This window comes from Haliotis rufescens, unplaced genomic scaffold (assembly GCF_023055435.1).
Source record: "Haliotis rufescens isolate VD_foot unplaced genomic scaffold, xgHalRufe1.0.p SCAF_8, whole genome shotgun sequence".
NCBI lineage: Eukaryota > Metazoa > Mollusca > Gastropoda > Lepetellida > Haliotidae > Haliotis > Haliotis rufescens.
The window spans coordinates 2,996,917-3,012,263 of NW_025964372.1; the positions used below are offsets into that span (position 1 = coordinate 2,996,917).

The window sequence follows — 15,347 nt, forward strand, 5'->3', positions numbered from 1 at the left end:
TAACAGGAGAAATGTCACTTACACTACGTAGGGAACAACTTACCCTAAACTTCTGGGCCGCGTCCCAATCAAACCCTCTAACCGAAAACTTAAGAAAAAAAAATATTAGCCCTAGAAACCAAGCCCTAGCCCGGAAAAATCCACTACTTACTCCAATTTCCCAAAGAATAACCAATTACCTAAATGAACACAAAATAAATAATCTTAAACAAAACAATAAATCATCCAATATCTTCACTCCAAAACTTAAAATACCCAAAAATAGACACAACACTAGCCGATGCACTAAATAAACAGACCGATCCTAACATCGCTAAAACCACCACACTAGCATACATACACGAAAATTGGCCAAATTGGTGTCACATATACACAGACGGATCCTCAGATCCGATCTCAAAACACACAGGTTTCGGAGACCACATCGCACAACCAACCAAAAACACCCAATGTTACCGACTCCCAAACAACCAATGCATATTCACGGCCGAACTCATGGGCATGGCCTCAGCACTACAAAAATCAGCAATCTAAAAAACACCAAAAAATCCTCATCCTAACCGACTCCCTCAGTGGACTACAAGCCCTCAAAATTAAAAACACTTAAAACCACCCCAAACTAATAAATCCATTACACAAAAGCTCAAACAACTTAACTAAAGCAGGTAAACAAATAGAGTTCATTTGGATCCCCGCCCACGTAGGAATCTTTGGAAATGAAAACGCAGATAAAGCAGCGAAATTATCCCTTAAACTCCCAGAAATAAGCTTAAACTTACCCAGCTCAAAATCAGAAATCAAAAGTGTCACTAAACAAAAAATCAACAAAAAATGGCAAAATATATAACAAAACTCAAATAGCCAAATCAGGAAAGTACTAAAAAAAACCTAACTAAACCAAAAATACTAAACCCATCCAAAAGAATCGACAGAATAATTACTAAACTACAAACAGACCACACCAAACTCAATAATCACCGTAAAATAGCTAATCTACACACAACAGGAAACTGCCCACATTGCAAACAACAAGAAACACAAGAACATGTTCTCATTCACTGCACACACTACAGACCACCCTAAATCTTAAAGCCGAACAACACTACAGACCACCCTAAATCTTAAAGCCGCACTTACACTAGAATCAATCCTAAATCCACAAAATAATTTAGAAATATTCAAAGCCTTAGGCATATCCCTAATTAAAACAGGACTAATTAGTCGCATTTAAACTCCAAATAAAATATTAAAACCAAAACTACCTTATCTAACAACCACCCAACACACACAGCTCCCTTAGTTCGTCCTCCACCCACTCTTTAACAGATACAAACAGTCATGGGAGGAAACAATCCGAAGTGAAGCAGCACATAGTGGAAGCAGCAAGTTACGGTCGTACAAACAATTTAAGAGTGAATATGGACAAGAAAGCTATGTCAGTCGACCAATCCCTCGCAAACACAGAAGTGCACTAGCAAAGTTTAGACTGGGCGTGGCCCCTCTGCGGATCGAAACGGGCAGATACGAGAACATACCCAGAGAGATGCGGCTGTGTCTTACCTGCAAAAATGTCATAGAAGATGAGAAGCATGTCCTTTTATTCTGTCCCCTTTACGACGAAATACGTTTTAGCCTCATCAACAAGTGCAATAGTTTATGGATAGATTTTACTTCCTTGACAGAGCAAGATAAATATATTAGGATTCTATCAACTGATGACCTCACCTTTTACTGTGCCAGAACCTGCCATGACATTTTATTTACCCGGAGGAATATTTTATATCATTGAGTCTTAAACATTGTATTGTATATTAATGTATGTATATTTTAATATTTAGCTTTTGCTAAAAAGAAATTTATTATGTGCCTGTTTACAATGTACCGTCTCTCATAAATCGCTGTGCGATTGGTTGTATACAACTTTAATGTAACTATATTTTTAATTTGTTTTAACAAAAATGTGGTATACAAGTGAGACGTTAATAAAATCTTCTTCTTCTTCTTCTTCTCTTGGCATTCATTCCAAATCTCAAAATTCCCAAATTACTGTATAAGCAACCCCTAAAGCCCCCCTCCTGGGTTGCACAAACTCATTTTTCCCCTTTACGGAAACACATTAGATGGCCTGGCCGGGTCCGTGTGCGACATACGCTTGCAGTCGGAAAGAGCACGTTAAATCTCCAATATAAGTAAGTAAGTAAGTAACCCCACCCCGTACAACAACCTTTTTCAAACCCTGCCATTGCCTGATATTGAAGTAAGGGTTTGAGCGTGAGTGAGTGCGTGCGTGCGTGCTTGCGTGCGTGCGTGCGTGCGTTGAATATATAATTCATCAAAACAGTACACATCTAAGACTGTCTTACTTTTCCTGAACCATACTATGTTCTTTCCTGCTCAGACCTCACTGAAATGTTTTTGCCCCAAATGAAGAAAGTATAGACTTTCAACAGGCTCCCACCACACTGGGGCTCTTTTTCAATTAAATTGGAGTTGTTTGTTTCTATGAAAATTATGTATATTTCAGAGGTTAACCATTAGTCACGTCTAAGAGTTGGATCACTTCTTCCACATGAAGCTGACACGCCTTGAAATACTGCGGCGTTAAACCAATTCATTCACAAATACACCACATCGAGGATCGATAAGTCGCCATGTTATTATCGCGCGTTCTGCTTTAATGCATAGCCTTGCAAACACACAAAATGGAAGTTTTTTTTTACAAAAGTACTGTTTCAGCAGATACTGAGACTTTTTATCCATGTCAGCCTTTTTACCAGGCGTTCATGCTTCCTTTCGAGTCTGCTTTAAGCAGAGATTTCTATTGGATATGGAAAGAGTTTTGTCGCTTTATTATTCCTACATGCATGTTTACAAAGAGGACTGAAATTAAGCTATGAAGAGAAATTGGGCTGTGAAGCGATATAATGGAGTGAATAAAGAGTGCGTCTCCTTTATTCGGAACATTCAGAACAAACACTGGGGCTCAAGGTAGAGAGCGAAGAAGATCCTGTATTTAAGTAAACATCTCAACCCCTGTTTTTTTCTGAGGCATGTGGAAGGGATTGGGAAATTATGTTGAGAAAATACATCATATTAACTAGCACAGACCACAGTCTATACGTTTTATGACGCTGGTGTTACGTTCACTAGCACTGACCACAGTCTATACGTTTTGTGACGATGTTGTTACGTTCACTAGCACTGACCACAGTCTATACGTTTTGTGACGATGTTGTTACGTTCACTAGCACTGACCACAGTCTATACGTTTTGTGACGATGTTGTTACGTTCACTAGCACTGACCACAACCCATACGTTTTGTGACGATGTTGTTACGTTCACTAGCACTGACCACAGTCTATACGTTTTGTGACGATGTTGTTACGTTCACTAGCACTGACCACAGCCTATACGTTTTATGACGCTGGTGTTACGTTCACTAGCACTGACCACAGCCTATACGTTTTGTGACGATGTTGTTACGTTAACTAGCACTGACCACAGCCTATATAGCTATACGTTTTATGACGCTGTTGTTACGTTCACTAGCACTGACCACAGCCTATACGTTTTATGACGCTGTGTTACGTTAACTAGCACTGACCACAGCCTATATAGCTATACGTTTTATGACGCTGTTGTTACGTTCACTAGCACTGACCACAACCTATACGTTTTATGACGCTGGTGTTACGTTCACTAGCACTGACCACAGCCTATACGTTTTATGACGATGTTGTTACGTTCACTAGCACTGACCACAGCCTATACGTTTTATGACGCTGGTGTTACGTTCACTAGCACTGACCACAGCCTATATAGCTATACGTTTTATGACGCTGGTGTTACGTTCACTAGCACTGACCACAGCCTATATAGCTATACGTTTTATGACGCTGGTGTTACGTTCACTAGCACTGACAACAGCCTATACGTTTTATGACGCTGGTGTTACGTTCACTAGCACTGACAACAGCCTATACGTTTTATGACGCTGGTGTTACGTTAACTAGCACTGACCACAGCCTATACGTTTTGTGAGGATGTTGTTACGTTAACTAGCAATAGGAATAGAACACGTCTTTTGTTGACATAAAGCAATCTTCTTTGTTAACCTAATAACATTAAGTTAACTAACAATGGGAACTAAACGTATGTTATGTTCATCTTTGTTGAAACATTTTTATCAAGGATAAATAATATTTTAACTAATTACGAGAACAGATCCGATCATTTGTTAAGGAATAAAAATATTAAGTAAACTAACAATGAGAACTGAACGTATGTTATGTTTATATTTGTTGAAACATTTTTATTAAAGATAAATATAATTTTAACTTATAACGAGAACAGATCCGATCATTTGTTAACATTTCTCTATCTTGAAGTAATTTCCTTGCAACAATCTTATCAGATATCATTACAATATATTTCTGCCTCTGTCCTCGTTGCGAAAGTTTAGTCCAGGCTTTTGAATAACACACAGAAGTAAATTAGGTTACGTCAACTGGTTCATGTTACAGTTGTCCTTTTGGCCTTGGCGTTGTATAAATAGAGTGAAAGAAAAGACCCCAAAACTAACACTGGGATGATAACTATACCAGGTGTTCTTTATTCCCTTGCCCTTGTGACAAGCAATGAATCTATCGTCTCACCACCCGTCTATCGTCCTTGCAATTGACTGCAATTATTCAAGTGACTGCTCAACTGTGAAAGAGCTTTGTGTTGGTTTAAACGCCAGTTGTATGTGCAGCTCCCGTATGTTTCCCCCAGGGACGAGCACACGCGTACGCTGTTTAAGGATGATGACTGTCGACTAGCATTTCATAAGGTCAGTTTCAGTACGTCAGTGATCCAGTGATATATTTATCTTTTTAACTGTTTATCCACATGGATATTCTCTGGTTTCTCAATTTTGGGTTACAAAATCTAATTATTGTACTAATTGTTTTAATTTACCAAACTTGCAAACATATGCGTATATAGTGAACAAATACACACTGTTTTGTCCCTACGTTGTTAAAAGAAAGTCACGGAATACAAATGATACTCATTATTATTTTAATGTATGTTTATGTCATAGTTCAATCAAATAGTTTTGTATACAAGCCTTGTAAAGGCCCATGTTTTAAAGAGGAATAACATAAAATATTCTCGTTGTTTTTTCAAAAACCAGTCGAGGCTATATCAATCAAATCATTTTGCTAAACACAACGCTATAATATTTAAATGTTATTGTTTTGTTGGGAAAAGATAATTATGAAGAAACGCAGGCTTTGTCAGACCCGTACAATATTTCAATATTTCAGGCTATCACCTGTGATACAAGAATGTCTCGATCGTTTCAAACAAGAACTAAACTTAAAAGCTTTGTCCTTATGTTACATTATGACGGTCAAAACAAACATTACAAAGTTTTGCGAAAATCGTCGAAATTTCGAGGTTTTGAAATAACTTGAAATGACGAGAAAATTATCGAAGAAACGAAAAAACAATCGGAATTTTGAGTTTTTGAAATAAACTTGAAATAACAAGATACAAATCGAAATTTCAAGAAAATAATTGAAATAACGAGAAAATAATCGAAGTAAGGAGAAAGTAAATGAAAAAATGAGAAAATAATCGACCTAACGAGAAAATAATCAAATTTTGAGTTTTTTGAAATAAACTCGAAGTAGCGAGAACATAATCGAAGCAACAAGAAAATAATTAAAATAACGAGAAATTTCGATTTGAAAAAATTAAAATCTGGTACCAAAGTGGCATCATTAGGCTTTCTTAATAAACCTACTCTACCAATAGCAGCCATAATAGTATCAGTCAATGTTCTGTAAAGCGCATGCATATATATATATATATATATATATATATATATATATATATATATATATATATTGCCGTTACGGAAATCACAACTTGTTATTTTCGTGAGGCTTTTTAAGGTAAGCAGATCGACTGATCAACAAGTTTGACACAGCATTGGTTCGATATCAGGCATTTTCCATCGGGGTGTATGAACGTTGTACCATATCAACCATTGTAATAAAGCTGTCCCCATTTTAGTCTCACAGCAAGCAGGGGGACCTTCTCTGCCATGGAATTAAACCTTTAGCATTAGCTCTTTCAGTGTTGTTGTCTTTCGGGTGAACAAATGACTGGCCTTTGCGTGTTTGTGACGGGTTGCCCCCGGTTTGGCAGGATACGCTCATTCTTTCGCCAACATCTGGTATCATAACTATTTGATAGGGATTCATAAACACATGCTCATGATATAGTCGGACTTGCACAATGGACTCAGCAATTTTGACAGGGTTTTGTCGCTTTTATCTTATTAGTTGCCAATGTGAAAAAGGTACTATAGATGGGATTTTCCTTTCAGAGATTTCCTATCAAAAACTGATTCACGCATGTTCTTGTTGCTACTATACCCGTGACATTCTATTCTTGGCACTCCTATCGTTTCTACACATTGCTCGGATAGCCCTCTGAGTGAACAGTTTAAGATGAGACAAGTCATGATTGATCAGTGACTAAACAAATACGTAAATAGTACGATAAGTTTAATACGTTTATTATTTAATAATAACGGGTTACATATAATACTTATGGCAACGTATTTCTTAACAACCATTAATCTTTTTGCACGGTAGTTTGAATATATTCGCATATTCACTGACGAAAATGTTGTTTCTTTGGTATCATTTGGATAAAATTAGGACGTAAACATAAAAGGGTAATGTTGTACTTAATCTACAACGAGAAACAAAAGAATAAGAAGATATATAATTAACAATTTGGTGCGTTTTACTTTTAAGTAAACAAAGACGCCGTTCAAATAAGACTATTCGAGGTGAATTGTCGTTATTTTCAGTTGCGAGTTGCCTTTACCCAGTAGACAGACGAGGGGATCTTTCATTGGAAACTCACTAGCTTGGCGATTTAATATTTAGTGATAATAAATTTTATGATTACTAGATTAAAATTATACTATATCTAATTCGGATGAGTTATAATAGCTTTCCATTACAGCCCGAGTTCAGTCGAGAAAATAGACTGAGATACATGATTGTGGCAATTCCGACCATGCTCAGGGTTATAAAGGCGCCCCTCTACCCTTTAGAAGAAATATATTTTTTATTTGTGTTTTTGTTTTTAATTATATTGCCAATACATTTTGGTAGTGAAATAATTCAGCTATATTGGATATCCTAAAATTCAACACTTTAAATACGAATAAATTTCAACATAAATTATATCATCATCTAATAAATAAATAAATGCTCTGCGATAGCGAATTGTGTTTTGATTATTAATCGGCGTTCGTTAATCGTGTTTGTATATTATTTTTGTATGTTATTTTTGTAAATTATAGGGCGGTGGAGATCCGTATCCTGAACAGTGCCTTCCTATAATCAATGAGGCCGTCGTCAGGATGCAGCGTTCAGACGTTCTTTCTAAACAACAAATCGAAAAAAAACATATACTTTTTATCCTCATATTGTACAAAATTGGAGAAGTTAGGAATATCTACATACCCTTGTGTCTTGGATCGTCTAAAAGACGTTGCAGACTTAGTTTGTTCCTGCCAATTCCGAAGTATACCATCGACTGGATGACAAACACATTTGGTAAGAACATAATGTTTAGCGTGCATGTGTGTTTTGTGGATTAAATAAAATGATGGTAAATTTTCTCCGGACGATTGGCGGATTACTTTGATACCTTACAAAAGTCTACCTCGTTGTGAATTCATACATCGAATGGCATAAACTATATATCATATATATCAACCAAGTGGACATGTCCGTGAAATAAATAAGGTAAGTGATTAGGTACACGTGACGAGAATGTATTCATATTGTCAGGATTGCTACATACGAACAAAGAAAAAATCAACCACTTAAAAACAGTGTTCAACCTTCTTGTATTAAATTGTAGAAAGGATTCCAGTAATGTTTCTCAAACTCCCTGATGTAGTCCGTCCCATATTCAAACGTCAATCCTGTTGTTTTCGCTTTAGGTGTTTAAGAGGTCGCCTTCTGCCTCAGCAATTTCGGCTGACCAGTCCCTCTTTGGGACTCATGCGTGTGAGTTGAAGAGGGTACACATCAATTGTGAGTTTTATTTGTGATAATGTTTCTGATTTTGTATTGATAGGGTTTCCTTTTTCGTATTGATATGATTTCATTTGGATTTTTAGAGCTGGATACAACCGTTAGTGGTCACCTGACAGACGGTCCTCAGTCAATTTGTAACAACGTGATCAAAACTCCGTGGTGATGTTTTACCTGTATAAATATAAGCACAATGCAGCTATCTTCGTTAATTAATCATTGCGATGTTTCGTAATATTATCACGGGCCACGTCTTTCCAAAAGACGTTAAAAGTTCGTACCTGCCGTCGGCGAATATCTCAGTGGACTAGCATTCTAAAACCGGCATTAGTCCGGACGAGTATAAACGGTTCTACTAAACCGTGCACAGTTAGTATATTATTCATGGAAGAAATGGCTCGAACGCAATATGGCAGGATAGGTGCAGGGTTCTTTTATATCATGATACATTATAATTCATTTGCTGGCATTGTTGTTGTTGTTGTTGTTGTTGTTGTTGTAGTTACTTTTAAGTACTCTACCACCTCGTCACACCGAACTGTAGCTACAATGACTCTGATACAGTATTGAACATACTTTATACAAATTATGCTTTCTAACATGAAGCAAAAGCATGTAATATTTCATTCTCATTTCTGATTGTACCACGTTTTTTTCTGAAACTCTCGATATACTGCACACATGTCATATTCGCTTAATTTTGACAATATAGATAAAAGCCTAGTTTACTTTAATTTGCAATAACTGTCTAAACCAAAGTGATTTTCTCCCTGAGAATATCGGCAATGTACAGACAAAAATGATAACGCCTCTGAAATTAGTGAGATATATATCTGGAATGGAACTCGAGTCTGGCTGAGCGATCAATGCTACGAACAGGCCACTGTTGGCACTCGATTTCGCCTCTGAAAGACAACGCCACCGATTCCAAAGGTTTGTTGTTTGAGACAACCATAACAACACAACAACAGTACTTGGTGAAATATTTACACTAAAATGCACTGAAATGTAGCATAATCCATATAACGGTTCTCGTGAAAGTGGACCACTCTTGTTTGCCTCTATATATTCCAGATGAATAAATTATATCGTCACCTTGAACGTTGATGTGCAGTTGACAAACAATGCAATTTTACATAGCCGTAAAAGTGAGTGAATATGGTTTTACGCCGCTTTTAGCAATATTCCAGCAATATCACGCCGGACATAGCCGTAAAAGAAATATTTTGCTGTGACAACGATAGTCTGGTGTCTCTTACAGTAAGTTAAGTTACTGCTTTTTAACCGGATACAGGTTTCATAAGATTGGTTTGTAACTGTGAATAACATGAACACAACACCGGACGATGTCCTGAAATAGTTATCACACTACAGCATGATTTAATCACCCCCAGTCAGATTAATGATGCGTAATATAAATGTCACGATCGTTAAGTTTTGTCATGCTTCTTTCACTGAATTATATAGCTGACAGTCGATATGGCGTTTTATTCCACCGACCCCAGGACACGGTGCTATGCTTCGTTGGTTATCTGCCGTTCTGTGTAGCGTGTGCGCTAGTGCATACTTGAATCAGTGGAATAAAACCTAGCATGGTATTTTGAGCATACTAATAACATCGAGTATATTTTATCCTTGTTATAATATATATCATGAGATATATTTATTTACAAAGATGTTTCGGAACAGGGAGGGGACAGGTCACATACCAACCTTCATACCACAAGAATACTTTAAAATGGACAGAGCATGTGTGTTATCATAGAAAAAAAACACATTTTGGACGGTATGTAGCTTTATAAACTGTCAATAAAAAACATGTCAGATAGCTTTGACTACCATACCTAACTCATTCGTATGAGATGTGTGACCATTACGGAAAAAAACCCAGTAAATACTGAAGAAGAGGGTCTACAATTGCTAGACCATATAGACAATTTAAGAGTCAATGGGATTCTAGCGTATTGACTTGTCATTAAGAAAGTCCAAGGTAACAAGAGACAAATAGATTAAAAGTCTTAACGAAACCTATCTGCCAAACAAGTACTAGTTAGACCAGCTCGAGGTGAAAAGACAAATTTAATTTATAATAATTTAGGTATCCCTTTACACCGAAATACTAAAATGAATACATATGTTAAATATATTGCTGAAATTGGCAGGAATGTTATAATGAGCCTATTAAAACGTTCCATCAATTTACATTTACCACTGGACTGCCTTATCGAAACGTTTGATACAATTGTTGTCCCTATCTTTCTCTTTGATTCGGAAATATGGGTCATTCATAACACCAAAATAGTCGAAAGGGTACATCTAAAATTCTAAAAAATTAGCTGCAGGTATTAGACGGGCCCCGCCAAACTTCATGGTAGGAGGCGAACCGCTCCGTATAAGCGTTTGCTTAAAGAATGGCAAGTTATTGGTGCAAGTTGAGTCAGCCTTCTTAACATAAAAATAGTAACGTGCCTTTTATGTTAAAGGATGTGATAAATCACAATTACATAAAGGAAAGATTCAAGATTCAATTTGCATTTATTTCAAATACATCAGACCGCCCTCATATGTCACTGGAATATTCTGAGAGCGGCGTTAGACCAATTTGTTTTCATAACTGGTCTTGTTATTGTGTGGTATGAGCTGTGACGTAGACCCAAGAGAATAAAGTAAAAAATGAGACCAACGCAAGGCTACAATGATTGGGAAAGTCTAGATTTCCCCAGCTCTAGCCTGAAATTAAGAATTGTTAGAATTTTTTATCATTTTTATTTTGTAGACATGGATAGACCAACCAGGAAAGAAATTGAAGGAATATAAATATCACATGTCACCAATGAACCAGTTAAATTCATCACACAATATCATATTAGTATTTGATATTACACAGGACATGATCAGGTATTATGTTTACTGTAGTTATGTACATACTAGTCAGCTTGATTATAATGTTTATTATAGTGTAGCGCGGCATCAACGATTACTATATGATATCCTCACTTGTCAGCAATTTCTATGGTCTGGGAGACGTACAAGGGCGTCAGTATCGCATGGAGGACTGACGTTTGGGAGAATCCAGCTGGGGCCAGTGTGGGTCAGTGTAATCGGATATATTGTGGAGTTTCGGGTTTGGGCTGTTTGCTGAATAGAACAAGGGCTCACGAACAAGGGCACAATGAAGAGATTAAAACATTACCACCTCTGTTTATATCAGATATGTTATTGTGATTTGAAATTTATTTTTGAACAATTGCGAGCTATTGTATACTCTGTATTCTTTCGTCATGGTAGCATATATATTTTCTATGTTGTTTTTTTAATTATCCACACATAATGAGAACTACAATGTAAACATCTATCTGGAGATATACAATAATACTACTGAAGGGCATATCTGAAAAATCGGACTAATCGACTTGTATTTCTTTCTTAAACACTGTCCGTTACAGGCTTTCTAATCATTATATTGTACTTTGTATCGTTTAAAAGTTGAGAAATGTTGCATTTCAAACGATGGCAAATTGTGTATCTTTCTACATTTTGAATTCATTATAATTTCTGCAATAAAACCTTAACATCAGATAGTGATATAAACAAATATGATCTATACTGTGATAAATGAATTATTAATTTCGTATTATGAATTAAATAAACTGAAATATGACTGTACAAACAAATTATTTTAATCTGGTCGTGTTTAGTAGGTAACGAAAGATCGAGGCAACTCACTAACGTAACCATTTGTGAAAAATCAAATATTCAAAGATCAGGGGTTTGAACATGTGCCTTGAATGACAGACAAGAAAGCAACGCAATGATTAAATTATGAATCAAATTATTTTATAGATAAAACCTAATATATAGAAAATAAATGTTTAATTTCTCATTGTTGGAAGGTGTTTAATAATAGTTTTTGTTTGATTGTTTGTTGTTAAACGCTGCACTCAACGGTGGTTTGTAAATAATCCAGTCTGGGCCGGACAATCCAGTTTTGACATCAAGAGCACCGATCTACGCAATTGGGATACGATGACATGCATCAACCAAGTCAGCGAGTCTGACCACCCGATTATGTTAGTCGCCTTCGTACAAGCATGGGTTGTTGAAGGCCTCTTCTATCCCGGATCTTCACATTTATTCTTTTTAATAATAAGGTACAATGAAATTCTGTATATGTCCATAATAAGTGTGTATAAGTAAATGGATAATATATCCATACACGCCAATTAAATGGGTTAGACTGCATATGATTCAATGATGAACTCTTTTACAAGTCCATATTTCAAGACATGTATTTGATAGTCATAATAACTCCACACAATCTACACAATGGCGACAAAACGGTACCAGCGTCACAGCTACCGATAATACATTTTTGAACATGAGATACATACAATTCCTTAAAGTTAAATCATGTATCTAAATAGTAAATTAGAAGGATTAAAATTATACACTTCCGACATTTTTCGTATTTTTCTTCGTTTGGAGAGAGAAGTAGTGAGAGTAGTGACTGGTGCCTAATGGGTGCCAACAGGTGTCGAGTCACTGTCTCATATTGCTCTAATTTCGTAGCTCTAAGGATCACGACGGCGATACAGACCGTGAAGTAGTTTGTCTCACAGTCCCTGAACCATATTATTTTCCCTTCCGCCCTGGCTTTACTGCAATGCCATACCCCCAAATGAAACAAGTCTAGATGTTCCACAGGTTCAGGCTGAAATTTCCATCTCACTTAGGCTCCTTTTAAATTTAAATATAGTGTCTCGTTTTAACCAAAAAAATATATTTTCAGAGACTAAGCGTTCGTCTAACCGTGAAGTACAACTACCTAAAAGATCCCATGCATGTAAGTTCTTCAGACAAACTCTCCATGATGTTTCTATCGATATGTATCAAAAGACAAATGAATTAAATATTACAGCACTGGTGAAAAGGTTGTATGGGCATGTCAGCGTCGATCCTACAATATCCTTTTGCGCAAAATACATATATACTGATGAATTAACGTAGTAATACTACGCAAATATATATCAAGATGTATACATAAGTTTCATCTCGTGATCTTTATTCGTGCTTTTAGCTCTTTTTCTACATTAGATTATGGGGTGTTACATCACACCAGAAAGCCAGGTCCAAATTCAAGTCATTATTCCATGGTCCGTCTTGTGTGTTGGAAACCAATATCGCAAAATGACTGAATATTGCTAAACGTGGTATTTACCCGATTACTCACATAATGATTCCGTTTTCTTCATGCACGTTCTACAATCATCTACGATCACTATCTTATAAGGAGGTATATCTATGTTCATCCAAATGTCCATACATATATGTCCACATATATATGTATTAAGCATGTCCCACATTCTTCCTTAAAAGATAAATGCTAAGCATTTCTTCTGTATGTATTTATATATGTAAATATCGTTTTAATGTCAACGCTGATACAGCGCACGTACCACAGACCTGATGCTAGAATAACATCTTATCTCTGAAATGAAAATATTTTACAGAAAAAACCCAGTTGTTAAACAATAGTTATAAAATATAATAAAAAGGAGCAAAGAGACTTTCTTCATATTGCCAAATTTTGGGCTGTATTGAACATATTTGTTTCGTGGTCTGTATGACAGACAAACCTAATGCTTTTAAGTATAAAGATAAGTAAATATAGCTTTTGCATATATTCAATATGTTTGTTGAAAAATATTGAAGGATGAGTAGTAACTATTTATGTCATTCTTTCAAATTAGAATGATAGCACATCAGGAAAGCATGGCACTTTAATATACGTATCTTGTTAGCCAAATAGTTTTTTAAGTATGAAACATGGATATCGAGAGTATAGGTTTGATGCGTGACTTATCACACATTACTGTCAGAAAGTGTGCATATTCTGTTTATGGGCAATACATGACATAAGACGATTCATGCGGGTAAATACGATTTACTTCAGAACTGGTATAGATTACTTTAGGTTAGGGGAAAATGTATGTAATTAACAAAAATTTGGATTTCGGCAAGCTTCGTGCTCAGGGGGTTGTTTGGGCGGGTTGAAGGATTCGGGTCCTGGCTTGGTCTTTGTGTTGGACGTGAAGACGGCATTTCCAGGTTTCACGTATCAATGACCAAAATGATGTCTAATGCAATTCTCTAATTTGACTTGTACCGTGTGTTTCCGTGCCTTTTCGGGTGAACATTTGGCTTGCCTTTGCATGTGATTGTGGCGGGTGCCACTAGTGGATCGGCATGAGCTTGCCGTTTTGCGAGCACCCAGTGTCATCATTTTTATGGTGAATAATGAAACATGCTCCTGGTGTTGTCGGAATCGTGCAGTTTATCGCTTTTTTTAACTGATAAACATGAAATATAATAACAGTGTATATGGGCATGTAATTAAGAAACAAACGGCGAGTGGGAGTTGTTTATTGCACGATAAACAACGACCACGACTCGTTTATTTCTTATTAAGGTTGTTAGATTAGGAAAAAGTGCACGCTTTAAAAATATTTACCCTGATGATGACTCCCTGAATAGAATCCGTCCGTGGCAATGCCAGATAATTCCATTTTATGAACAGGAGGGTTTGAAAGTTTCCCAAATTGGTACAAAATGTTTGGCCACAGAAACGTTACGTATTCCCAACATATTGTGCTAGGCACAGTATAACTGGACTGAGGGAGGGCGGAGTCACCTGTTTGGCAATATGAGACGGGAAAACTGCACGAGGTAAGGGCAGTTAAGTTGATGGTACAGGCAGATAAGAGAGTTCATTTTACAAATGTGAAACCTCATTCAACAAAGGAAGAGGCGAAAGCTGAAACTTTGTGAGATACACAGAACACATGACTCTCGAGGATACATTTAATAAAACAATTAATGTGTGTGTGTGTGTGTGTGTGTGTGTGTGTGTGTGTGTGTGTGTGTTTGTGTGTGTTGTACATTACATAAAACACATAAAACATTCCTCTTGAGCGGGATGGTAGTTCGAGATGGATAAGCATGTTGACTATGATATTCTTAAGGTAGAGAATGCAAAACACACTTATTCATTAACTTGGATCGGAAATTGAATGTTCATCACAATTGTTATTGATGAACACGTAATATATTTTTAAATAAATAAAACGGTGAAATAATAACTACAACTTTATGTAAGCACGAGTAGCTCTATTGGAATGAGATGAATAAGTGTTATAAAGTTGTAAGCTCCTTCACTACCGTGTAACTATGAA

The 15,347-nt window shown here is 36.4% G+C and overlaps 1 long non-coding RNA gene across 1 annotated transcript in view; it reads right to left on the reverse strand.

Annotated features, from left to right (window-relative positions):
* The window catches only part of LOC124144620, a 26,165-nt gene extending 11,355 nt beyond the window's left edge, over positions 1 to 14,810 (reverse strand). Inside the window, exon 1 of the long non-coding RNA XR_007219410.1 lies at positions 14,627 to 14,810. This is a non-coding gene — a long non-coding RNA (uncharacterized LOC124144620). The remainder of the gene's footprint in view (positions 1 to 14,626) is intronic.
* Positions 14,811 to 15,347: the final 537 nt, after the last annotated feature.